The following is a 28,000-nucleotide window of genomic DNA, read 5'->3' on the forward strand; positions in this document are numbered from 1 at the left end:
TGACAAAAACAAGCAATGGGGAAAGGATTCCCTATTTAATAAATGGTGCTGGGAAAACTAGCTAGCCATAAGTAGAAAGCTGAAATTGGATCCCTTCCTTACACCTTATACAAAAATTAATTCAAGATGGATTAAGACTTAAATGTTAGACCTAAAGCCATAAAAACCCTAGAAGAAAACCAAGTTAATACCATTCAGGACATAGGCATGGGCAAGGACTTCATGTCTAAAACACCAAAAGCAATAGCAACAAAAGCCAAAATTGACAAATGGGATCAAATTAAACTAAAGAGCTTCTGCACAGCAAAAGAAAGTACCATCAGAGTGAACAGGCAACCTACAGAACAGGAGAAAATTTTTGCAATCTACCCATCTGACAAAGGGCTAATAGCCAGAATCTACAAAGAACTCAAACAAATTTACAAGAAAAAAATCAAACAACCCCATCAAAAAGTGGGCAAAGTATATGAACAGACAATTCTCAAAAGAAGACATTTATGCAGCCAACAGACACATGAAAAAATCCTCATCATCACTGGCCATCAGAGAAATGAAAATCAAAACCACAATGAGATACCATCTCGCACCAGTTAGAATGGCAATCATTAAAAAGTCAGGAAACAACAGGTGCTGGAGAGAATGTGGAGAAATACGAATACTTTTACGCTGCTGGTGGGACTGTAAACTAGTTCAACCATTGTGGAAGACAGTGTGGTGATTCCTCAAGGATCTAGAACTAGAAATACCATTTGAACCCAGCCATCCCATTACTTGGCATATACCCAAAGGATTATAAATCATGGTGCTATAAAGATACATGCACATGTATGTTTATTGTGGCACTATTCACAATAGCAAAGACTTGGAACCAACCCAAATGCCCATCAATGATAAACTGGATTAAGAAACTGTGGCACATATACACCATGGAATACTATGCAGCCATAAAAAAGGATGAGTTCATGTCTTTTGTAGGGACATGGATGCAGCTGGAAACCATCATTCTGAGCAAACTATCGCAAGGACAGAAAACCAAACAATGCATGTTCTCATTCATAGGTGGGAAATGAACAATGAGAATACTTGGACACATGAAGGGGAACATCACACACTGGGGCCTGTTGTGGGGTAGGGAGAGCGGGGAGGGATAGCATTAGGAGATATACCTAATGTAAATGACGAGTTAATGGGTGCAGTGCACCGTCATGGCACATGTATACCTATGTAACAAACCTGCACGTTGTGCACATGTACTCTAGAACTTAAAGTACTAAAAAAAAATTAAATAAAAAAAAGGAAGTTTCTTGGTTAATGAGGAAATTCCAAGGAGTCTCCAGCTGCTCTTGGGAGGGGGAGGAACAAAACAACATTAGTGAGACCTTGATTCTAAGGCTACTTTTTCAGGCCTTTCAATTTTCAGAAGTGCTCAAAATGCCAAAACATCATATTTTGGGGAATCATTTCCTGCAACCCCACATTTCCCTCTCTGAAACATCCCTAGTCGTTTCACACACCAAAAGCTGAGTTGTTGGCTGTGGAGAGAAAAACTGAGTGAATAGTGGAGTGGCAAGGGATCCTATTAAATCAGTCTCTCATTTCTGGAAACAGGCCAGTCCAAGTAACCAGGTGTGTCTCATTTTGTCAGAGGTATTTGAACCAGAGTGACTCCATCTTGAGTAGGGGCTGTGTAAAATAAGGCTGATACCCTGCTGAGCCACATTCCCAGGAGGTTAGGTATCCTTAGCCACAGGATGAAATAGGTCAGAAGGACTGGTATTACAAGATACAGGTCATGAAGACCCTGCTGATAAAACAGGATGTGGTAAAAAAGCTGGCCAAAACCCACCAAATATAAGATGGTGAGGAAGGTGACCCCTGGTCATCCTCAGTGCTTGTTATATGCTAACTATGATGTATTAGCATGCTAAAAGACACTCCCACCAGCACCCCGACTGTTAACAAATGCCATGGCAACATCCAGAAGTTACCCTATATGTCTAAAAAGGGGGGAACCCTCAGTTCTGGGAATGGCCTCCTCCTTTTTCAGAAAACTCATGAGTAGTCAACCCTTTGTTTAGCATATAATCAAGAAATAACCACAAAAATAGCTAACCAGCAGCCCTTGGGGCTGCTCTGCCTTTGGAGCAGCCCATTCTTTTTTAATTTACTTCTCTAATCAACTTGCTTTCACTTTCCTCCATGGACTTGTTACTGGTGGCGAATCCTTATGCGTCTGCAGCAACCTCAATTCTTGCCTCCTCAGAAGAAAGAATTTGACTGAGGGGCATAAAGGCAGAAGGAGAGACTGAGGTAAGTTTGAGAGGAGGAGTGAAAGTTTATTAAAAAGCTTTAGAGCAGAAGGCTGGGCACAGTGGTTCATGCCTCCCAAAGTGCCTGGAATTGCAGCAGTTTGGGAGGTCAAGGCGGGCCGATCACTTGAGGTCAGGAGTTCAAGATCAGCCTGGCCAACATTGGTCGCAGCCAGTGACAAGGAAAGGCAGTCTCTCAATACATAGAAAAAGCCTGAAGCCAATAAAAGAAACTCCGTCTCTACTAAAAATATAAAAATTAGCCAGTTGTGCACCTGCAGTCCCAGCTGCTCAGGAGGCTGAGGCAGGAGAATTGCTTAAACCAGGGAGGTAGAGACTGCAGTGAGCTGAGGTCATGCCACTGCACTCCAGCCTGGGCAACAGAGTGAGACTCCATCTCAAAAAGGAAAACATAAATAAATAAAACTTTAGAGCAGGAATGAAAGGTAGTAAAGTACTCTTGGAAGGGGGCCAAGAGGGTGACTTGAGAGATCAAGTGCCTGCTTTGATCTTTTGACTTGGGGTTTTATAAGTTGACATCTTTCAGGGTTCTTGCCTTACTTCTTCCCGGGTTCTTCCCTTGGGGTGAGCTGTCCGCATGCATAGTGGCCTGCTAGCGCTTGGGAGAGGCCGCATGAGCAGTGTGTGTACTGGAGTTGTACGCATGCTCACTTGAGACATTCTTCCATTACCAAATGCTCCTAGGTCATATACCAGTTAAACTCTGCTATTTGGCCTTTTAGTGCGCATGCTTGAGCCCACTTGACCAACTCCTGAGATCTTAATGGGGAGTTGCTGATCACCAGCTTAACGTTTTTTTTAATCTGTTGGGAGACTGCCTTTTTCTGGCACTGGCTGTGAGCAATTATTATTTGAGAGAGACAGTTAACAGCTGCTTGATGATCACCTGATGGTCGCCTGACATTCCTGGTTGGGGTGGCCCTCTCCTGCTCTGCTCATGTCTGACTAGCTGCCTACAGTAACAGACACCCTGAATTATTTCTTGCATGAGGTCCAAGAACTCTCTCGATGCCTGAATTGGGACCCCTTTCCAGTAACAATTTTAGGAGATGGCATTGCAGACAGGCTGTCAAACAGAAGAAAAACAAAGGGTAATGTTTGGTTTGTTGACAATGCCTGGAAAGAAAAAAAAAAGGTTAACGTTTGGAACAGTCTATATACCAGTTTTTTTAGAGTGTGGAGGGCAGTCGAGATGTCTAGATGTTAGAGTCGAAGCATCTTCAGTTAAAGTGGAAGTGGGCAGTGGCAATCGGACAGATTTTTCTGTTGTTTGCATGTCACAAGGTTGTTTACACAACCTTCAGCTTGCAGGGCATCAGGGAAAAGGTAGTCACAATTTTAGTGAATTTAAGTCAGAAAAATGAAGGAAAAATTTGGAAATGTTAGTTTGGAGACTTGTAGCCAGGAAAGAATTCAGAATTTTATCCAAATTGCAGACAAAGAATAAAATCTCAAAAACAATGGTAGGGCTAGAATCTTTTTTTTTTTTTTTTTTTTTTTTTGAGACAGGGTCCCACTCTGTTGCCCAGGCTGGAGTGCAATGGTATAGTCACGGCTCACTGCAGCCTCCACCTCCTGGGGCTCAGGTGATCCTCCCATCTCAGTCTGTCAAGTAGCTGGGAATACAGATGCATGCTGCTACACCTGGCTAATTAAAAAAAATATATTTTTGTAGAGATGGGGTTTCACCATGTTGCCCAAGCTGGTCTTGAACTCCTGGGTTTAAGTGATCTACCTACCTTGGCCGCCAAAGTGCTGGAATTACAGGTGTGAATCACTGTGCCCAGCCTAGGGCTAGAATCTAATAGCAGGTGTACTATAATTTTCTTCTGAAACACAACTTTTTTTCTCTCCAATCTTTCTTTCTACCAAAGATAAATTATAGTAAGACCAATTTACTTGCAAAATAAGTTTTACTCCTATTATACTTGGCCTGATTATTTGCACAAAATGCAGTAAGAATAGTGATTGGCTCTATAGGCTCTTTTAAACTTGGCTTTTGTTGATGAAAAGAGTTAAACTCTGTAAAATGTTTGAAGAGATTTATTCTGAGCCAAATATTAGTAACTATGGCTCATGACATAGCCGCAGGAGATCCTGAAAGCATGTGTCTAAGGTAGTCACGCTACAGTTTGGTTGTATACATTTTTTTTTTAGACAGAGTTTCACTCTTGTTGCCCAGGGTGGAGTGCAATGGCGCGATCTTGGCTCACCGCAACCTCTGCCTCCTGGGTTCAAGCAATTCTCCTGCCTCAGCCTCCGGAGTAGCTGGGATTAGAGGCATGCACCACCACACCCAGCTAATTTTGTATTTTTAGTACAGACGGGGTTTCTTCATGTTGGTCAGGCTGGTCTCGAACTCCCAACTTCAGGTGATCCACCCACCTTGGCCTCCCAAAGTGCTGGGATTACAGGTGTGAGCCACCACGCCTGGACATACATTTTAGGGAGACATAAAACACCAATCAGTACATCCAAGATGTACATTAGTTTGGTCCAGAAATATGGGACAACTCAAAGTGGGGACTTCCAGGTCATAGGTGGATTAAAAAAGAGTTTATCGGCAGGGTGTGGTGGCGGGCGCCTGTAGTCCCAGCTACTCAGGAGGCTGAGGCAGGAGAATGGCATGAACCCGGGAGGCGGAGCTTGCAGTGAGCTGAGATCGTGCCACTGCACTCCAGCCTGGGCGACAGAGTGAGACTCCGTCTCAAAACAAACAAACAAAGAAACAAACACGAAATTCAGTCGACTGGAAAAAATTCCCAGAAACAGGATCCAAAAGAGAAAAAGCAGAAAAAGATAAAGAAAAAGCTTTTTTTTTTTTTTTTTTTTTTGAGACAGGGTCTCCCTTTGTCACCCCGGCTGGAGTACAGTGGCACAATCACAGCTTACTGCAGCCTCAACCTTCCAGGCTTAAATGATCCTCCCACCTCAGCCTCTCAAGTAGCTGGGACCACAGGTACGTGTCACAACACTGGGCTCATTTTTTATTTTTTGTGGAAATGGGATTTCACTATGGTGCCCAGACTGATCTTGAACTACTGGCCTCAAGTGATCCTCCCAACTCGGCCTCCCAAAGTGCTGGGATTATAGGTGTGAGCCACTGCACCTGGCCAGTTTTCATTTTTCAAAAAAAAAAAGAAAAAAGAAAAAACAGAAAACAAAAACATTATAGTCTAAATATCAGCTTTTGATTAAGCTGACTTCTGAATGACCATAAAGATTAAAAAAAATACATTTTCAAATCCCTTACTATCAGATTTTATCCAGGACAAACAGCCAATATTCCTGGCTTTTGAACTTTTTACCAAAGATATCTTCCAAGAGACTCACAAAAACCAAAACACCTTAACCAAGATTATGACTAAACCAAGGATGTATAAGGCATCTCCAAAGAGGTGCAAATCAGTCCTCACAAGATTCAGAACCACCCCAAAGATAGCTCCAAGAAAGGAAAGTTTCATTAGACACAAATGGGGTACAACCCACATTTCTGTCTGACCATATCCCTATACATATCAGTCAAAGCAGATTTAAAGACAACGAGTATTTCTAAAGATAAAGAAGATCATTTTGCAATGATAAAAAGGTCATTTAAACAAGAAGACATAATAATTAATTTTATTTATTTATTTATTTTGAGACAGGGTCTCTCTCTGTCACCCAGGCAAAATACAGTGGCATGATCTCAGCTCCACCTCTCAGGAGCAAACTCCACCTCCCAGGCTCAAGCTATCCTCCCACCTCAGCCTCCCAGGTAGCTGGGACTACAGGCATGCACCACCATGCCTAGCTAATTTTTAAATTTTTTTCTCTATATGGGGTCTTGCCATGTTTCCCAGGCTGGTCTCAAACTCCTGGGCTCAAGCAACCCACCTGCCTCAGCCTCCCAAAGTGCTGGAATTACAGGGGTGAGCCACCGTGCCCAGCCAAGAAGACGTAACAATTCTAAGTGCACATGCACCTCATAACAGCTTCAAGGTATATGAAAGCAAAACGTTAACAAAAGAGAAATAGATCTCCAGGCATCCTTGGAGGTTTTAATGCTTCTCTTTCAGTGTGTGATGGGATAAGAAGACAAAATATCAATAAGGTTATAGAAGATTTGCATAGGCCCAGCGCAGTAGCTCACGCCTGTAATCCCAACGCTTTGGGAGGCCGAGGCAGGCGGATCACCTGAGGTCTGGAGTTCAAGACCAACACGACCAAAATGGAGAAACCCCGTCTCTACTAAAAATACAAAATTAGGCGGGCATGATGGCACATGCCTGTAATCCCAGCTACTCGGGAGGCTGAGGCAGGAGAATCGCTTGAACCTGGGAGGTGGAGGGTGCAGTGAGCCGAGATTGTGCCACTGCACTCCAGCCTGGGCAACAAGAGTGAAACTCCGTCTGAAAAAAAAAAGAAAAGATTTGGATAACACTCTCATCATTTTGACTTGATTTACATGTTTAGATAATCTAATAATTGCAGAGTATACATTCTTTATAAGTTCTTTCCACTGATCAAGATATGCTTTATGCTGCTGCATTATATATTCAATTTAAAAATAATATCATTTACAAAAGCATCAAAATATAAAATACCTAGGAATAAAAAATTAACTTTAAAAATTAAAAAAAAATTTTTTTTTGTTGTTTAGACATAGTCTAGCTCTGTGACCCAGGCTGGAGTGCACTGGCATGATCTTGGCTCACTGCAACCTCTGCCTCCTGGGTTCACGCCATTCTCCTGCCTCAGCCTCCCGAGTAGCTGGGATTACAGGCGCCTGCCACCACACCCAGCTAATTTTTGTATTTTTAGTAGAGACGGGGTTTCACCATGTTAGCCAGGATGGTCTCGATCTCTTGACCTCATGATCCACCCACCTCGGCGTCCCAAAGTGCTGGGACTACAGGCATGAGCCACCACGCCTGGCTGGAATAAAAAATTTAATCAACAATGTGCAAAACCTGCACACTGAAGAACATTAAATATTACAGTGAGAAATTAAAGACCTAAATAAATCGTGTGGTAAATTGTGTTCATGGATTGGAAGCATCCATCTTATTAAGATGTCTTCCAGGAGGTTGGGGGTGGGGCTGAAAGTTCCAATCCTCTAATCCTGCCTCTGTCTTTGGGGTGACTAGCCCCCATCCTAAAGCTGCATAGGAGTTGCCAGCCATCAGTCAACTAATTAGCATGCAAAAGTATATTTATCGCTTCAGAGAGTCCAAGGATTTTAGGAGTTATATGCCAGGAAGTGGAAGACCAAATATATATTTCACAATATTCAGTGACTAATGAAGGTTAATCAAAAAGGAAGTTCCTGCTCTAACAAACTAAAATGTAAATGTAATTTAGTTTTGAAAGCCTTTTCTATCACAGATTGTGTTTTGAGAGTGGTTTCTTGAGAAAAGATCAGGCTGCTGTATGATTCTGACTCCCAGATCAAGGGGGCTTTGTAATTGGGTCAAACTTGGTATTCTCCAAGGAGTTCCTGTCTTCAAAAGGGCCTATTGATACCAGAGGGTAAAGTTGCAGCTGGAGTAACCGCACAGTTTCTTTCTTATCATTCCAACAATCCAGGAAAGTCTCCTAGTGCTGAGACAAAAGCTCCCACCATGAAAGACGTGTTTTCTCTTCCATATAGTCAGAGACACACCATAAACTCTCTCTCTCTCTTTCCCGCCACCCTATTTTCGCAGTGTTTTTCCTGCTCTGGTCTGTGCAGTCAGTGACACTTCCATTACTATAATGTTACTTGACATGTTCAGGTTACTGGAGGAATGATTGGATTACATTCTCTTTACAGTTGCCCTTCAGTATCTGTTAGTGATTGATTCTAGGAGCCCCCTTTGGATAGCAAAATCCATGGATGCCCAACTCCCTTATATAAAATGGCGTAGTAGCTGGGGGTGGCGGTGCATACCTGTAATCCCACTTACTCAGGAGGCTGAGGCAGGAGGACTGCTGGAGCCCAGAAGTTTGAGACCAGCCTGGGCAACAATAGTAAGACCCTGTCTCAGAAAAAAAAAAAAAAAAAAAAAGAGAGAAAGAGAATGAGAGAAAATGGGGGAGTATTTGCATATAACGTATGCACATCCTCTTGTATACTTTACATCATCTTCAGATTACTTTTAATAGCCAATATAATATCAATGTTACATAAAAACTTGTTATACTGTATTTTAAAATTTGTATTATTTTTATTGTTGTATTTTTCTTTTACCAAATATATTCAATCCCCAGTTGGTTAAATCTGAAGATGCGGAACCCACAGGTAGGAAGAGACAACTGTAATTAAATAACATGCCTGAGGATACACACTTTTAACACTAACACTGTCATTACAACTTGCTTCTTTCCTTCCTTCCTTCCTTCCTTCCTTCCTTCCTTCCTTCCTTCCTTCCTTCCTTCCTTTCTTTTCTTTTCTTTCTTTCTTTCTTTCCTTTCTTTCTCTTTCTTTCTCTCTTTCTTTCTCTCTTTCTTTCTTTCTTTCTTTCTCTTTCTTTCTTTCTCTTTCTTTCTTTCTTTCTCTCTCTCTCTCTCTCTCTCTCTCTCTCTCTTCTTTCTTTCTTTCTTTCTTTCTTCCTTTCTTTCTTTCTTTCTTTCTTTCTTTCTTTCGTCTTTCTTGCTTTCTTGCTCTCTCTGTCTCTTTCTTTCTTTCTTTTTTTTTTTTTTTTTGAGACGGAGTCTCGCTTTGTCACCCAGGCTGGAGTGCAGTGGTCGGATCTCAGCTCACTGCAAGCTCCGCCTCCCGAGTTTAAGCCATTCTCCTGCCTCAGCCTCCCGAGTAGTTGGGACTACAGGCGCCCGCCACCTTGCCCGGCTAGCTTTTTTGTATTTTTTAGTAGAGACGGGGTTTCATCATGTTAGCCAGGATGGTCTTGATCTCCTGACCTTGTGATCAGCCCGTCTCGGCCTCCCAATCTTTCTTTCTTTTCTTTTCTTCTTTCTCCTTCCTCTCTTTTTTCCTTCCTTTTTTCCTTCCTTCCTTCCTTCCTTCCTTCCTTCCTTCCTTCCTTCCTTCCTTCCTTCCTTCCCTCCCTCCTTCCTTCCCTCCCTCCCTTCCTCCCTTCCTCCCTCCATCTTTTTGTCTTTCTTTTTCTTTCTTGTTTTGAGACCGAGTCTTGCTCTGTCACTCAGGCTGAAGTGCACTGGCATGATGTTGGCTCACTTCAATCTCTGCCTCCCAGGTTCAAGCAATTCTCATGCCTCAGCCTCCTGAGTAGCTGGGGCTACAGGCATGCGCCACCATGCCCAGCTATTTTTGTATTTTTTTTTTTTTTTTTTTACTTGAGACATGGTTTCACCATGTTGGCCAGCCTGGTCTGGAACTCCTGATCTCAAGTGATTCGCCCACCTCAGCCTCTGAAAGTGCTGGGATTACAAGCATGAGTCACTGTGCCCGGACTGCAGGTTACTTTCTAAGGCCTCCTACTACCTGTTACAAATGATCTCTCACGAAGGATAACATTTGCAAGTGGGTCATCTCAACCATTTGTGTTGATTCTTAATTTGCTATTTTATGGAGCATGTACCAAGGGCCAAGCTAAGTGCTTTATCCACATTTTTCTAATGTAATCCCTATGACACATTCTCAAATAGATACTTCTACTTCTCCATTTTACAATTAACTTACTTTGGGTCAGAGAATTAGGTGATGATAGAGCTGGATTTCAAAAGCAGATCTGCCACACTGGAAAAAAGCCTTATGAATACAGTGAATGTCGAAAGCCTTCACCTGAAGGTATCACCAACCTCTTTCAGCATCAAAATTCCACAATGGAGAAAGGCCTTAAAAAAAACAAACAACTGAAAAAAAAAAAAAAAAAAAAAAAGACGATCTGAGCTCAGAGGGTGACAATCCTGACCTTATCCCAAATCCTATGTATCTTTTTTGTTACTCTCTTTGTATTTTCTATCACTTCGTCACCTAATCTAGGCAGAAAAACTATATTAGGCAGCATAGGATGAGATACAGCAAAATGCAAGAAACTGCTTTGCCTTTGGGGAGAGTTTCATCTTGTTAAGATTTAGTTAAGCAGTGGGTCTCATTATGTTGCCCAAGCTGGTCTCAAACTCCTGACCTCAAGTGAGCCTTCTGCCTGAGTCTTCCGAAGTGCTGAGATTATAGGTGTAAACCACTATGCCCAGCCAAGCAGTGGCTTGGCTTTTCTTTTCTTTTCTGAGATGGAGTTTCACTCTTGTTGCCCAGGCTGGAGTGCAATGGCACGATCTTGGCTTACCACAACCTCTGCTTCCTGGGTTCAAGCAATTCTCCTGCCTCAGCCTCCCAAGTAGCTGGGATTACAAGCATGCACCACCACACCCAGCTAATTTTTGTATTTTTAGTAGAGATGGGGTTTCTCCATGTTGATCAGGCTGGTCTCAAACTCCCGACCTCAGGTGATCTGCCCGCCTCAGCCTCCCAAAGTTCTGGGATTACAGGTGTGAGCCACTGCGCCAGGCCAAGCAGTGGTTTTCAATTTAAGATACATACTAGAATCATCTGTGAAACTGTTTTTTTTCTTTTTTTCATTTTGGAGACAGGGTTTTGCTCTGTCATCTGGGCTAGAGTGCGGTGGCATGTTCATAGCTCACTGTAACCTCAAACTCTTGGGCTCAAGTGATCCTCCTGCCTTGGCCTCCCAAAGTGTTGGGATTACACGTGTGAGCCATTGTGCCTGGCCTATCTGTGGAACTTTAATAAATACTGATGACAGAAATTCTGATTTAATTGGTTTGGGCTGAAGGCTGGGCAACAGGACTTTTCAAAATGTCCCAGGTATTCTAATGTGCAACCAAGGCTGAGAACCAGGGTGAAGGTAGAAAGAAGATGGTAGAAAGAATATCCTCAAATGAAAAAACATTAGAGCAACTACAATGTACAAAATGGCATATTTTGAAATATATTTATTTCTGTGAAGGTTATCATAATCGAAATTGAGTCATTCATGTTAAAAAAAAACAAAACAACAAAACAACCTGGACAAATAGAGCCAGGGAAGGCTATGAAGAGAGGATTCTCATGCATGTATACCTGATAAAAACTATCATAAAAGATTCTGCAAATAATATAACATTGCACAAAGGCCATCATAATGTTACACAAAAAATATTTTTGCAAGGACATCTAACCAGTAACTGCCTGTCTAGCCCAGACTGGCGTCACCCTTGTTATTGATCTTTGTACCCAAGGATAATTATTTCAAAGCAATTATATAACCTCCTCATTTTTTTCCTTTAAAAAATCTTTGTCTTTCTTTACCTCCCTGAACACACACATAGTTTACTATGGCATGCATACTGCTGTTGCAATGCTCTCTTCCCACATAAACATCATTTTCTTTTAGAGAGTCTCTCTCTCTTTGTTATTTAGGTTGACATTCCTTACCTCCTTCCACAAAAGACATGATGTGGCTAAAAAACTATTGGGTACAGAATGAATTCCACTGAAGAGCACAGAGTTTGAGGTACTCATCGAATAGGCCAAAGAGGGGCTAGGACATGTGAGGTTGGTATTGAAATAATTCAGGTACATTTTTATTTCTCTGGTTTTGGTTTGCAAGGCAGCAGTGGCAGATTTTAGAAAAAAATAGTTCTTAGAAAAGAGCTGATTGGTCCAGGTACTGTTTCTAGGTGACTAGTCCAAGAACTGTTTCCAGGCGATTGATTGGTCCAGAAGCTGTTTCCAGGCTGCCTAGCCAGTAGATTGCCTTGTCTCCAAGGGTTACTCAATCTACAAAGTGATAACAGGTCTCCAAGGCTTGTGCGGAATTATAATTTTTCCCAGTACATAAGCTTATTGAAGAAAATACCAGTATTTTAACGATGACTCATAGGCACACTGTACATTTCTTTGATCCATCTTTCCTAAGGGTTATGCATTTCTTATAATGCAGAAGCTTTCTAAATGATTTTTTCACAAGTCAAGGAGTGGCTGGAGCTATTCTATGAAAAATTTATAGCTGTTAAAACAGCAACTTTAAACTATTTCGTACAGTTCAACTGTTAGACTATTTCCAGTCTTTTCTTTCCCCTTCTCAAGAATAGATGAAGCTGTTCTCAGTTTAATATCAGAAGAGAAAGAATGATGTAAACAATGATGGTATAATAATACATGAAGAAAACCAAATAAAAGGGTAAAATCACTGCAATCCTATAATCTTAATACTTAACAATTTTTATTTTCACATAGTTTTCTTCTAACCTAAGGTCAATATTATTTGGACAATGATATACATAAAATTTAAGGCTTAACTGTCAACCGTATGTTTAAAAGTACTTTCAGTGCCAGGTGCAGTGGCTCACATCTATAATCCCAGCACTTTGGGAGGCTGAGGTGGGAGAATTACTTGAGGCCAGGAGTTGGAGGCCAGCTTGGCCAACATGGCGAAACCCCATCTCTACTAAAAATACGAAAATTAGCCAGGCGTGTTGGCACGTGCGTGCCTGTAATTCCAGTTTCTTGGGAGGCTGAGGCATGAGAATCGCTTGAACTCGGGAAGCAGAGGTTGCAGTGTGACAAGATCACACCACTACACTCCAGCCTGGGCGACAGAATGAGACTCCATCTCAAAAAAAAAAAAAGAGAGAGATTTTTAGTTGATTTTATAGTGGCTAACCACATTTTTTTTTTTAAAGCATGATATAACATGATTTGTGAGCAAAATTAATGTTTTTATCTTCAGATTCAATGAATCTTTTGAGCAGCACACACACATATGCTGGACATTCATTTTACCAATTATCTCATTAAAAAACAACAACAACAATAAACATTTGTGGAGAAGCCCTATTATGGCAGGCTGTGTGATAAGGACTGGAGATATGGCTGGGACGAAAACAGACAGAATCCTCTTTCTCTAGAAGGGAAAAATAGGCTATAACAATCACAGCAAACACAAAATGGTTGTTGTTCCATGTGCTTTGTGTGTATAAACTCATTTAGCTCTCCTAACAACCCCATGAAGCAGGTGCTATCATTATCTCCATTTTACAGGTGAGGGAACCAGCGCACAGAAAGGTGAGGTAACCTGATGAAGCTGCACAGCTAGAGAGCATGAGAGCTAGGATTTGAACCCAGGCATGTGGCTCCACAGACTACATGCTTAACTGCTGTGCTGTTCTTTCTATAATTAGCTCCTCTATTCTATGTATTCTGGTGACACAAGGAACCAAAAGTTTTCCTTTTCCTTTCGCAAATATTTTCAGTTTTTGCTTCAAATATTTAACTATTTGAAAGCTAGGGCCAGGCATGGTGGCTCTTGTCTGTACTCCTAGCACTTTGGGAGGCCCAGGTGGGAGGATCACTTGAGCTCAGGAGTTTGAGGCCAGCCTGGGAAACACAGTGAGACCTGGTCTCTACAAAAAATTGAAGAAGCTAGCTGGGTGCAGTGGCACGCACCTGTAGTTCCAGCTACTGGGGAAGCTGAGGTGGGAGGATCACTTAAGCCCAGGAGGTCGAGGCTGCAGTGAGCTGTGAATGAGCCACGGCACTCCAGCCTGGGCAACAGGCAAGACCCTGTCTCAGGAAAAAAAAAAAAAAAATTCCAGACACTTAAAATCATGGTTGCTCTTAAAAGCACAGCTTTGATTTAGATTGACCTGGAATAAGTTCCATGTCTGCCACTCAGTAGCTGTGTGATTATGAGCAAGTTTCTAAATCTTTCTAAAGTTCTCTTTCCTCATTAGTAAATGAAAATAATCGTTTACCTCCTAAGGTTGTTGTGAGAATTGAGGATAATATGTGTGAAAATCATTTGATCCTGGCACAAAGTAAGTGCCTAGTGAATGGTTACTTTTATCCAGTCATACATTCATTCAATCAGCAAATATTTGTTGAGCATCTGCCATGTTTCAGGCATTGTTCTAGGTACTGGGGATACAGCAGTGAGTAAAACAGACAAAGGTCTTGCTCTCAAAGCAAGTCTTTGGCTTTTTAGCCCTAATAAAATGTGTTTAATCTTATTAAATGTGTTTATACTAATTAAATTGTACTTTAAATTTCTATTTATTTTTAATTAAATTGTGTGGTATAGAGTTACTTAAATGCATTTAATATTATTTTTAAAGCATTAGTAAAGTGTGTTTAATCAGTTATTCCCTCTTCTCTCCAGTGGCTTTTTGTCATAGTCACTTAAATGTAATCAAATTTCTTCTATACTTATTTCTTTTCTTTTCTTTCTTTCTTTCTTTTTTCTTTTTTTGAGATGGAGTTTCGCTCTTGTTGCCCAGGCTGGAGTGTAATGGCATGATCTCGGCTCACCACAACCTCCATCTCCCAGGTTCAGGCGATTCTCCTGCCTCAGCCTCCCGAGTAGCTGGGATTACAGGCATGCGCCACCATGCCCAGCTAATTTTGTATTTTTAGTAGAGACGGGATTTCTCCATGTTGGTCAGGCTGGTTGTGAACTCCCAATCACAGGTGATCCGCCCATCTCAGCTTCCCAAAGTGTTGGGATTACAGGCATGAGCCACCACACCTGGCTTATTTCTTTTATTTATCTATTTTTGTTTTTTAATAGAGACAGGTTCTCGCCATGTTGCTCAAGCTGGTCTAGAACTCTTGAGCTCAAGCAATCCTCTTGCCTCAGCCTCCCAAAGTGCTGAGATTACAGGCATGAGACACCATGCCTGGCCACATTTCTTTTAAAAAATCCCTGAATCAACCCTTTGACTTCAAGTTAGCTGACAGTGGCTGCTTTAGTTCCTTGCTCCCTTTGCTATACATATTGTCTCACTCACTGTCTCCATTCTCTAGGTTGACTTCATGACTTCTCATTCATACTCCAGAGCACTGGAAGCAGTCTCCTGTTTCTTGTGGAGAGGCCATGTTAGGCAGGCTGTGTTCTAAGGGCTGGAGATATGGCTGGGATGAAAACAGACAAAATCTTCTTTCTCTAGAAGGGAAAAATAGGCTATTGCTGTCAACAAGGTCACCGCCTTCCTTAAAACCATTCAATGACTCCATATTTGCCTCAGTGACTCATATTTACTCGATGAAGTTGCACAGCTCCAGATAAAGTCCCAACTCTTTAAAATGGCATGTAGGCATGTTCTAGCCTTCCTTCCCACCTTTCCCTTTTCTACCTACACTCCCTCCCCTGCTCAGTGCCCCAAACACACACACACACACACACACACACACACACACAGAGTTCCCATTCTATAGATGGCTTTGACATTGCCCAGAAGTACCATATTTTTACCTGTAAGCAGTGGTGTTCTAGAATTGATTTGTATGGGCGTGTGAGAGCATATGGTGCATGTCTCTTCCCAATTCCATGTTCAGTGAGGTCATGGTGGGAGTAAATCAAGGAAACTGGCAAAATCTACAAATTAGGGCATTCTTGCTTCTGTCTAGAGAGACAGTTATTAAACATTTACCAGCTCACCATAGCCCCTAGGCCTTTGCATTTGTGGCCTCTCCCCACCCTAAGTTGGCTCAGCTTAAATGTCACTTCCTCCTAGGAACCTCTTTTTGACTCTTCAAGATTGGGATAGATGCCCTTCACTGTGATTCTTTGGTAACTTTGGCAGCAGCCCCACTATTTTTCCTGTATTCTATACTGGCCAAGTAAAGTCCTTGAGGTCAGGGCCCTTGTCTTGATCATTGTTGTTGTCTACCTAGGATAGTGTTTGGCGCATAGCAAGGTGCTAAACCATATTTTTAAGTGAACAAATACATGAGTAATTAAAGTAAGCCCTCCCTACTAATAATAGGCTTTTTATAGTTCAAGAATGTCCCTTAATCTTTGTATCTCCTGAAATTCCTCACACAAAGTTTAGTAGAAGTTTGAATAGATTGAATGGACTAGACTTGAATATACTTTATATGAGTCTAAACTAGGGCCCACATTTAAGATACCCATTCTAGAAGTAAGTCAATGATATTTGAGATTATGATTCTGTAGAATCAGAACCTGGAGTACTGAAATATGTCACTGGAAACTTAAGATTTTCCCTAGCCATTAATCTGCCTTGATTTATTACTCTTATTTCCTTGTTTTTTCTAAGGTGATCCCAAGCTTGTTCCACTTCCTTCTTCCCCCAACCTGGCTTTTCTTTTTGAGGCAGGGTCTCACTCTGTCACCCAGGCTGGAGTACAGTGGCATGATCTTGGTGTGCGCCACCATGCCCAGCTAATTTTTGTATTTTTTTTTGTAGAGATGGGTTTTGCCATGTTGCCCAGGCAGGTCTCTAACTCCTGGACTCAGCAATCCACCCACCTTGGCCTCCCAAAGTGCTGGGATTACAGGCATGAGCCACCATGACCAGCCACCCTATTTTTAATGTACAGCTTGGGCATACTCTTTGCTCACAGAATGGTACGCTCATTGAACCATGAGTAGGAAAGCAATGTGGTGCAGTAAGAAGTGCTTGAAACTTGAAGTCAGGAGACACTGGATGTGTTCCTGTATGTCACAACTTTCTGGTCTTTTCATCTGCAATAGGAAAGGTAATATCTTCCCTATCCAATTCACTAAGTTTTAAAAGATGAAATGAGTTAACACAGGTGAAAATGCTTTTGTAAATTGTAAAGTACTACATAGAGCAAATGCAAATTTCTCAAACAAATTGATATTCAGCACATGCTATCATTTACTTAATAACTCCCTAGCAAGCAAGTGATATCTGCAAAGAAGTAAGAGTGATCCAGAATAGAGAGAGGTTATTTGCCTGGGAAACAGGATGCCTGTAATTAAGCAAAAATGATGGTTTCATGTTGCAAAGACTTAAAGCATCAGCTTCACATCAGATTCTACATAGGAAATCTGGGGTGATTCTGCCTGATGCCAAGTGTGCTATCAATCAAGTATAAAAAACAACTAACCTAAAACACAGATGATAAGGATATATTGGTGGCTGATGACTGGAATAACAAAGCTTCATTCTCCCAAAGGATCTAATAGACTTCAATTAATTTAGAAGCATAGAATGATGTCAAATACAGATCTGTATCAAGCAGCAAAGTTCTGCTTTCAAATAGACAATTATCAGTGAATATCTCAAATTGCAGACATCAATGCAGATATATGGTTTGCCCATTTCTTAGTTTTGGGAGATATTTTCCCTTTGCAGAAGTTAGTTATTAGCCTCACATAAAAGGAAGGGTACTCGGTGTGGTCCTCCAAACAACAGCATCGTCATGGCCCCAGAGCTTGTTAGATATGCAGTATCTCGGGTTCACACCACACCTATTTAATTAGAATCTGCATTTCAATGCAATCTCCAGGTGACTGAGTGCATTTGCGTTTAAAGCGTATCACCATAGGGACTATCTATTCATTTTTCAAATGAAATATACGAAAACTCAAGCCTTGAAGGGTGATTTTTTCTCTTCCCTTTTAAGGTCTAACACACTTAAATCCCAGCTTGGATTAGAACAAAGGTTTCCTGCCTCTGCTGGCAAGTTCCAGCATTGCACACCCTCTTGCAGCCTGGTTCTTTGGCTTACTGGTTGGGAGGTTTGGGGCAAGTTATTGAACCTATTGCTGAGCTGGTTTCCTTGTCTATAAAATGGAGACGATAGTAATGTCTACCTCATACAACTGTGAGGATTAGGCCAGGCATGGGGACTCATGCCTGTAATCCCAGCGCTTTGGGAGGTCGAGGTGGGCAGATCACTTGAGGTCAGGAGTTCGAGACCAGCCTGGATAACATGGTGAATCTCTGTCTCTACTAGAAACACAAAAATTAGCCGGGCGTGGTGGTGGGTGCCTGTAGTCCCCGCTATTAGGGAGGCTGAGGCATGAAAATCGCTTGAACCTCTAGGAGGCAGAGGTTGCAGTGAGCAGAGATCATTCCACTGCACTCCAGCCTGGGTGAGAGAGTGAGACTTGGTCTCAAAATATATATATGTATGTGTGTGTATATATATATATGTAAGGCACAATACACACATAAAATTGTATTATTGTCAAGTGAAAAGATGGTGTGCCACATAATTCAAACAGTAGAATTAATTTTTTAATTTTTTTAATTAAATTTTTATTGCACACAGAAGCAGAGTTATTATCTCTGAAAACCTTTGTGCCTTGACAGTAGTATTCAGAAAGCAGTTGTTTTCCTTTTAATCTTTAGTATTTTCCAGTAAAGAAACTTAAATAAAAGCTGGATAGGCAGAGGTACCCTGCTAGTCACTGTTGTTTAATCATGTGGTAGGTTAGGCTGACCTCTGTTATTAAGAGTTTGGTGAAGCGGGCCAAGCCCAACATTTGGAATAGGCACACACCATGTGTAATAGAAGAACCTGACTCACTGACCCACTTTCTTGGTTACCAAAGCAATGGGAGTTTGGATTATCTGGTTTTTAGCTCCACCTAGTGACCATATATATGGCTCAGTTTTCAGCTGTAAAATGATGGAGAATTCCAGTTTAACGTTTAAACAAAAATACATTCAACTTCTCACTATTCAGGGGAAATGATCCCAAATACACATTTTTGATGTTTTTTGTTATGCATAAAATAATAGGCTTAGAGTTCTTGGAGATGATCAGAAAGTTGGAGGACTTCCTATTTAGAATGGAAAGATTGGAGTCAGCTTTGATGCTTCCCTCATTTGGTATGTCCATTCTGTCATCAAGCTCTAAAAAAATTAATTTCTCAAAACATCCAGCCACATGTACTAATTTAATGCTTCCTTTGGGATTGTCTGCTCAGTGAAGGAACGTATTGGACATTACCCTAGAGTTTGGGATTCCAGGTCCTGCTCCTTTGCAGTGCTTTGGAGAAGAATTATTACAGGTGTATCTAGAAAGAGAAGGCTTGAGAAACAGGGTTTCCAGTCCTACAAAACTTGCCTTTTCCCACAGTGTGGTTGGTTGAGAAGCAGAAGAGAGCTTTTGGACCTGAGGGAGCCATGTAAAGGATCAGCGCAAGCTATGTGACCAGATGGTCAGTGATAATAGGCAACCTTTCCCTTCACTCACTTCTTGGAAATGTGTTGTCTGAGCCCTCAGAACAAATATATAACTCTAGGGATGGGGTAGGGCAGGAATCCCCAAGGATTCCAGAACTGAGGGCTGGGCGTGGTGGCTCACGTCTGTAATCCCAGCACTTTGGGAGGCTGAGGTGGGAGGATCACCTGAGGTCAGGAGTTTGAGTCTAGCCTGGCCAACATGGCAAAACCCCATCTCTATTAAAAATATAAAAATTAGCCAGGTGTGGTGGTGTGCACCTATAATCCCAGCCACTCAGGAGGCTGAGGCATTAGAATTACTTGAACCCAGGAGGCAGAGCTCGCAGTGAGCCAAGATCACGCTACTGTACTCCAACCTGGACAACAGAGTGAAACTCTGTCTCAAAAAGTTTAAAAAAATGCAAGAACTGAAATTTCCTCCCTGTTTAGCAAGGAGACTCAGAATCAATATTAAGGCGATTTATAGAAAATAAAGAAATGTCCATCCTGGCCAAAATGGTGAAACTAATACAAAAATTAGCTGGGCGTGGTGGCACATGACTGTAGCCCCAGCTACTAGGGAGGCTAAGGCAGGAGAATCACTTGAACCCGGGAGGCAGAGGTTGCAGTAAGCTGAGATCACACCACTGCACTCTAGCCTGGCGACAGAGTGAGACTCTGTATGAAAAAAAAAGAAAAGAAAGAGATGCAATATTTTTGCACACAGGTTTGTGGCTGGAGAATCAGATCTCTGAATGTAGGAACCTGTTCAGTGTTGGCTGTACTTTGCAGTCCTGGAACTGGAGTTATTTCATATTGAGACCTTGTTAAGGAATTGATGTGCAGACATGAATTTGGGCCTTCAGAAGTCACTGATCAGTGAGGGAATGCCTGCAGACTCTGAGGCAACAAGATTTGAAAGCATGCTATGGAAAATTTTAAACTCCTTGGCACCTCAACAACATACCAGCAAACCAAATCCAACAACACATCAAAGAGGTAATTAACCATGATCAAGGGGTTTCATCCCAGGGATGCAGAGATTGTTCAACATATGGAAGTCAATAAATGTAATGCACTACATAAACAGAATTAAAAACAAAAAACAATATGATCATCTCAACAGACACAGAAAAGCATTAGATAAAATCCAGTATCACTTTATAATACAAACTCTCAACAAATTAGGCGTAGAAGGAACCTACCTCAAAAATAATGAAAGCCTGGGCACAGTGGCTCATGCTTGTAATTCCAGCACTTTGGGAGGCCAAGGCAGAAGGATTACTTGAAGCCAGGAGTTCCAGACCAGTCTGGGCAACAAAGTGAGACCCTGTCTCTACAAAAATAAATAATAAGTAATTAAATAAATTAAAAAAATATAAAAGCCATAGATGAAAAATCCAGAGCCAACATTATACTGAATGAGGAAAAGTTGAAAACATCCCCTCTAAGACCTAGAACAAGACAAGAATGCTCACTTTCACCACTTCTATTTAACATAGTACTGAAAGTCCTAGCCAGAGCAATCAGGCAAGACAAAGAAGTAAAGGGCATCCAAACTGGGAAAGAGAAAGCCAAACTATCCCTGTTTGCCAATGATATAGAAAACTCTAATGACTCCTCCAGAAGACTTTTAGATTTAAGAAATTGATTCAATAAAGTCTCAGGTTACAAAATCAATGTATACAAGTCAGTAGCACTGCTATACACCAACAAGGACCAAGCTGAGAATCAAATAAATAATTATAATAATTATAACTTATAAATAAAATTTATAATAGCTGCAAAAAAGTAACAATAAAATAGGAATATACTTAACCAAGGAGGTGAAAGATCGCTACAAGAACTACAAAATATTCCTGAAAGAAATAATAGATGACACAAATGGAAATACATCCCACGCTCATGGATTAGAAGAATCAATATCATGAAAAAGACCATTCTGCCCAAAGCAATCTATACATTCAATGTAACTTCTATCAAAAAACCAACATCAGTTTTCACAGAATTAGAAAAAACAATCCTAAAATTCATATGGAATCAAAAAAGAGCCCAAATAGCCAAAACAATCCTAGGCAAAAAGAACAAATCTGGAGGCATCACATTACCTGACTTCAACTTATACTGTAAGACTACAGTAACCAAAATAGCACAGTACTAGATAAAGTAGATATGCAGACCAATCAAACAGAATAGACATCCCAGAAATAAAGCCAAATACAACCAATTGATCTTTGACAATGCATACAAAAACATACATTGGGGAAAGGACACCCTAATTCAGTAAATGGTGCTGGGAAAGCTGGATAGCTACACGAAGAAGAATGAAACTGGATCCCTATCTCTCACCCTATATAAAAATCAACTCAAGATGGATTAAAGACTCTGCCTCCCAAAGTGCTGGGATTACAGGCATGAGCCACTCCACGCAGCCAAGGACTTCAACATATTTTTAGTGGTGGACAATTCAACACATAACAGTTTTGAACTTAAACAACTTGGTGGTGGGGGGGAAGGGGGTGGTAAGAGGGGAGCATCTCTCTTTAAAATTATCCTTTTCAATGATATAAAATTACAGATACCTAATTTGTCCTTGGGAGGAGCTTATGCAAGTAAGAAGCCTCATAGTAAGTCTTCTGGTATCTTCTGTTGGCAGGTATCATTTGACAACAACGAAGTAACATCACATTCATATTTAATTCCTGTGAATTTACCTGTACAAGTGTGAGCATACGAGCGAGAGCGCTGCTTGTTGTTTTGCTCCCTGGACCTGTACCCTGAAGTAAGATGTGAACTGAGACCTTTGGAGAGGAGCATCAGGCTGTGAAAAGTGTGATTCTGTTGTTTAAAGATTGCTATTTTTTATATGACAGGGCCCTAAATGCTAATGACTTCAAGTGGTGTTCAAATGAAAAAACAATCGAGGGTAATTTTGAGTTTTTCTTTTGTCCAAAACCCTGAATTTAGAACCTGACCTCTATGTGAGAAGGGACTCTAGTGTTCTTCCTCAGCTCTAAACTTAACCCAGTTTGATCTCCTTCTGAACCTCTCCCATCCACTGAAGCTGGTACAGTACAGGTAGGAGGCGGAGGTGCTGGGTCACCAGTATGAGAAGGGAGCTAGGCACATATGACACCAGCTCAGTCCCTGCCTAGTAGAGAAGATGAGGATCGGTCAAAAAAGCAACACTGCTCAGTCTCAGAGGGGGTACATTTCTGTAATAGCCTTTAATAGTTGAGTAAGGCATAAACACCTGTTGGGGAAAAAGCTAGCAATAAAACCTCCTCTCAACCCAGACAATTCTCTTCATAAATGTACGGAAAAGAAGAGTTTTATTATTGAGTAGGGATTAAACCAGACTGAGATGTACAACAGAAGCTATCCATTAAGGAGATTGCAGAGACAGAAAGAAATCTCACTCTTCTATATATCCAAGTACATACAATCCTTTATATATATGTTCTCAAGATAAACAATAACTTGTCCTTATAGAGGAGAACTTGGTAGTATCATTTGTTATATACTCAAGGTTCATCCTAGGTTCACTTGGTTATTGGCAGTGGCCATCTGTGTTAGTTAACTGCTGTTATTTGAAAGAAAACCAAAACTCACTCCTAACACAAACAGGTAGTAACTAAGAACAAAGAGCCTTAGGCTAAACTATCAAGGTGACAGGAAGATAGGGGCACTATCTTACTTAATGTCAAAGAGACAGTGCAGGTGGGAGGATCTCTTGAGCTCAGGAGTTCAAGACCAGCCTGGTATAGTGAGATGCCATTTGTAAAATAAAATAAAATAGAATAAAATAGAATAAAATAAAATAAAGTAAAAATAAAATAAAATAAAATAAAATTAAAATAAAAGTAAAGTAAAATAAAGTAAAATAAAATAAAAAACCAAGACATACTTCCCAGACCCTAAAAAAACACTTATTGTTGTAAGGGCTGTAAGGCAGGTAAGAGGCTCATTTTGCTTTTGAAAAGATTTATCTGCAGATCAGCTGGGTGCTGTGGCTCACACCTGTAATCCCAGTGTCGTACGACTTTCTTCTTGGTTCAGCAAAGAACTGGGTCCTTGTCACATGGCTATGAAATATTAGGCTCGCAGACACTTTGAAGAGTGAGAATAATGATATTTATTGGGCAAAAAGGAAAAAAAGGGAAATGGGCACTCTCTGCAAAGCCAGAGTCCTGCAAGTGTGCTTCCTGGCTCGCAGATTGAATCCCAGGTTCCACTCAGGAAGAGGAGGGGCCAGGCTCTTCCCCCCTGCAAATGGTGCAAACTTCCCGAGGCTCCACCCCAGTGCGCACTTCTCCCAAGGCCCAGGCCGGCTGGAGTTTCTCTAGGGACTCCTTTACACTTGGCTGTACATTGCCAGGGAGGAGCTACCTATACTCTGAGAAGGGGTGGGTGTTCCCTGGTCCCCTTTCTTGGGCTGGGGTGAGGAATGGGGACCAGGGAACACCTGCCTGCCCAGAAGAGTATCTGTACCTCCTAGAAAGAAGCCGAGCAGCCTCTGGAGATGACACTCCAGAATGAGTGGGAGGGAGCTTCCATTTAGCAGGTGTTTAAGGGTCTGTGCTCTAAAGAAGTCCATTTAACTGCCATTAGGATAAAGATAAAGACAATGACTGATCTTAACTGCTTCCTGCTGATGGGGGGCGCTGTTTGGGGAAACAGCAGTTAGAACTCCCTCAGATGCCTATTTAAGTGTTCCCGGCAGAAGAGGCCATCATCAGAAGCTCTGGTTGCGTGATTGTTTGGAATTTGATGGCTCCAAGGCAAGAAGAGATAAATTGGGTTATTAGAAAACATGTATTAAAATGAAACAAGGGGAAGGGTAAGGGCAGCTCAAAAATCCCAAGGCCTTTTACCAGGTGCATGGGGAGAGGGAGGCCACAAGCCCTACTGGTAGTAAACTTGACCCTTTTGCCAGCATATTGGGCTTCTGCGTTCCCTCCCCCTGAGCCCAATCCTAAGCCAACCAGGTTAAGGTTTGGGAAATTAACCTTTCCAGTTTGGAGGATGCATCTGATGGGAGTGTCCGGTATGACGTAGATGCATACCGGACACCTCCCGGTGAAGAGAGGACAGAGGAGGAGAGAGGAAAAAAGATGGAGCTTTTTAAAGGAGTCTCAGGGGTTCAGATGCATTTGAAAGAGGTATAGACTGAAGATGAATGGCTACCCATCTAAAAGAAGGAGAGCAGGAATCCCTGGTTCCCTTCTCTTCCTAGCAGATACCCCAGGTATGTGAGGGAGAGAGGGAAGAATGTTCTCTTTTCCTCTTCTGTGTTTGCATCCCTGAGTCCCAGCAACCTTGTCAGGTGCTGCTGTGGGTGCCAAAGCGGCTTGCACCCATGAAGCAGGGAGGGCCTAGAAGATAGGAATTATCTGATTTTACCAATGTTTCTATCCCACCTACTGTCAGTGATCTGGAGTTCCCTAGACTTTATTTCCAATGTGCCAGGATTACAGGTGTGAGCCACCGTGGCAGGCCTTTGAGCTCTTTTTATAGACATCATGTATACAACACATATATAGCTACACAGGCAGAAGAAAACCAGTCCCAACAAGATCATTTTTCACAACCAAACTTTACAGAGAATATAAACAGGGATCCTTATCATTCCTAGCCTAATGAAAAAGAAAAAAAATCTGGTTTAAAAGTTAACTGATGGCCGGGCGCGGTGGCTCAAGCCTGTAATCCCAGTACTTTGGGAGGCCGAGATGGGCGGATCACGAGGTCAAGAGATCGAGACCATCCTGGCTAACACGGTGAAACCCTGTCTCTACTAAAAAATACAAAAAAAAAAAAAAAAAACAACTAGCCAGACGAGGTGGCGGGCGCCTGTAGTCCCAGCTACTCGGGAGGCTGAGGCAGAATGGCGTGAACCCGGGAGGTGGAGCTTGCAGTGAGCTGAGATCTGGCCACTGCACTCCAGCCTGGGCCACAGAGCGAGACTCCGTCTCAAAAAAAGAAAAAAAAAAAAAAGTTAACTGCTGATGGGGTGAAGAAAAAAGGATGCCTGGGGGAAGAACCTCTTATTCTTATGCAAATGGTTCCTCTACCAGGGAGAGAAGCTTAATTACTGTCAGCCTTGGCCAGGAAAGGGGAAGATGCTGTGGACATGTGGCATTCTCCAGCCCCAGCTGGGAGGAGAGAAGGAGCTTGGAGCCACGGCTTGCCTGTCCTTCCCAAAAAATGAAGGCAAAGGCCACGGAAAGGCCCTTGACCCCGGGGAGGGTTGGGGGTGGGGGCACGGTTTCCCTACCCTCAGAAGTCCATGCATGAAAAGGCTTAGAAATGACAGAGAAGTTTTGAGTCCCCATGTCACTCACCACTTCTCAAGTCCCACATTGGGTGCCAAAGCTGTTGTAGGACTTTCTCCTTAGTTCAGCTAAGAGCTGGGTCCTTGCAACACGGCCATGAAATACTAGGCTTGCAGATGCCTTGAAGGGTGAGAATGGAATTTATTGGGCAAAAAGAAAAAAAGGGAAACAGAGACTCTCCCCAAAGCCAGAGTGCTTCCTGCCTGGGAGACTGAATCCCAGGTTCCACCAGGAAAACGAGGGGCCAGGTTCCTCCCCACTGCGAATGGCACAAATTTCCCAAGGTTCACCCCAGTGTGCATTCCTCCCAGTGCACAGGTCAGTAGGAGATTCTGCCAGGGAACCCTTCCCACCTGGCTGTCTTACCAGCACTTTGGCAGGCTGACGTTGGAGGACTGCTTGAGCCCAGGAATTTGAGATGAAAAAAGTATAAAAAAGTTAGTGGGGTGTGGTGGCCTGCACCTGTAGTCCCAGCTCCTTGGGGGCTGAGGCGAGAGGACTGCTTGAGCTTGAGGGGTTGAGGCTGCAGTGAAGCTGCCCGGATCATGCCCACTGCACTCCAGCCTGGGTGAGACAGTGAGACCCTGTCTGCAAAAACAAAAGATTTATCTACATAGCAAAGTGAAGAGGAAGGATTAATAAATACAAGTGTTTCTCAAGGAAATGTCTTAGGAAAAGGGAAGACAGATAAGATCTCTCTCTTTTGCCAAAAGAGAACGTTCAATCTTATTTTTTACATGTATACACTCTTCCTTAGGGGCAAAATGGATGTTTGATGAAAGATTCACCAACGACGAGAATCTACATCTGATAAAGAGGAGACGAAGACATATCTGAGAGTGTGAGTCAGGGGTTCCAGGAAGCGGGGGAGGAATCACGTTGGTCCATCTGTGTCTATTTTTCTTCTCACAGAGAAGAAAGAGACTTGGGCCTAGGAGCAATATGGCAGAAACACACATCAGGCAAGTCATTCCTGACAGGCAGAGAGAAACTGCCTACTCATCGGGATGCCACTCTCTTATTCTACTCTCTATTGTGGGCAAAAGGTAGCCCCAGGGTCCTCCCAATTCTGTGGCACTGAGTATGGAGAGGGCATAACTGGATAGCTGAGTAAAAATCCAGTGCACATTGCTGCCTTACAGCCAATAATAGTTGCTCACCAGTGGTATGAAGCCTCTGTGTGCCTAGAACTGAGCTACTGGGTAGATACAGTGTGTGTGGGAAGGGGAGTCTCCAAGGGGAGTCATCCCCAGAAGGGGAAGGTAAGATACTCTTCCAGGATCAGGCTCACCTTTCCCATCCTTGAAGGGGGCTGGGGATGGAAGGTTTTATTTTTTTACCATTTTGGGCATGGTACACACTCTATCAGCAGAAAAGGGAATTAATAGGAGATTATTTGGGTAGACTGATGGCCTTAAAACAAACTGGGTATTATCTTGTTCTGTCAGGGGAGGAGTTGACACTTTCACTAACAGTTCTGAGCAGACGCAACAGCAGGACAGACCAGAAGTGTGACCTAACTCAGGCTGCCTCAGAGAGATGGCTGTCAGACTGTCTCTACTGATGGGACTCTTACTGAGGGGGTCCAGGCATTCAAGGGGTTGAGTTTCCCAGAAAGTTCCCCATCGAAGCTTTAAAAATGTATTCCCTGCAGCCTTATGCTCTTGCAGTTCCAATACAGCATTGGTGTTTAAAGCCAAACTACTTTATAATTGATTTGCCATCATCCAGCTTTATATTTAACACTAATTTAATCTGGTAACAAAGGAAAGGCTCGTTAAAGGACGGCATTCATAAAATGCTTCCAAGCACCTCTGCTTAACTCGAAGGGAAAATAAAAGGGACTGTTTATTTGGTAGGCAGAGGAGAACACCGCCACGAAACGGTTCTCCACTGAGCAACTCCTGCCTTTGTCAATTATACACATTATTTAGTAACTTTTTTGGAGACATGGACCTTCTCAAACTCCCCAGTATGCTTTGAAACTTTGATAAAGAAATGTACAAACAAAACTCTAAGTGTTCTGGAATTAATTTCAGACGCTTCATAGATCCTCGTAAGTACTCACCGTAAGAAAAATTCCCCATTTCTGGTACTCCAATCTCACGCCCTTAGAATTCTCCTAAGACTTATTCCCTTGAACAACTTTCCCTAATACCAAATCAAACCTAGATCCAGCTGGGACGCCAAGCTTGCGCTGTGGTAACGCTCAGAAGGCCTCCTTCATCAGTAAAACAGATGCCTTAATGGAAGTGACGGGCAATCAACGCATGGAAAGGGGCTTGGCTTCCCTCTTTTTTGGGTTTCTCTAGGTTGTCTAGATTGGAAAAAAATACACGCTTCGTCCTGCGGAGTTCGGTACAAACGCAATTGCACATATGCAAAGGCAAACCAGGAGCGCAAGTGCGCGTCCGGGGACCGCGACCGGGAGGGGCGGGGCCGAGCGGG

General features: G+C 42.3%; 2 long non-coding RNA genes across 2 annotated transcripts; one reads left to right on the forward strand and one right to left on the reverse strand.

Moving 5' to 3' along the window:
* The first annotated feature begins 2,183 nt into the window (after positions 1–2,183).
* Positions 2,184–22,008, forward strand: LOC135970575 (uncharacterized). The gene is made up of 3 exons (XR_010586325.2): positions 2,184–2,310; positions 5,172–5,289; positions 21,877–22,008. It is a non-coding gene; the product is annotated as an uncharacterized lncRNA (long non-coding RNA).
* Positions 18,404–28,000, reverse strand: LOC135970574 (uncharacterized). Its single transcript, XR_010586323.2, has 2 exons — positions 27,621–28,000; positions 18,404–20,556 (listed from the first exon to the last, which is right to left on the reverse strand). It is a non-coding gene; the product is annotated as an uncharacterized lncRNA (long non-coding RNA).

The sequence above is a fragment of the Macaca fascicularis genome, chromosome 4 (genome assembly GCF_037993035.2).
Source record: "Macaca fascicularis isolate 582-1 chromosome 4, T2T-MFA8v1.1".
Classification (NCBI taxonomy): Eukaryota; Metazoa; Chordata; class Mammalia; order Primates; family Cercopithecidae; genus Macaca; species Macaca fascicularis.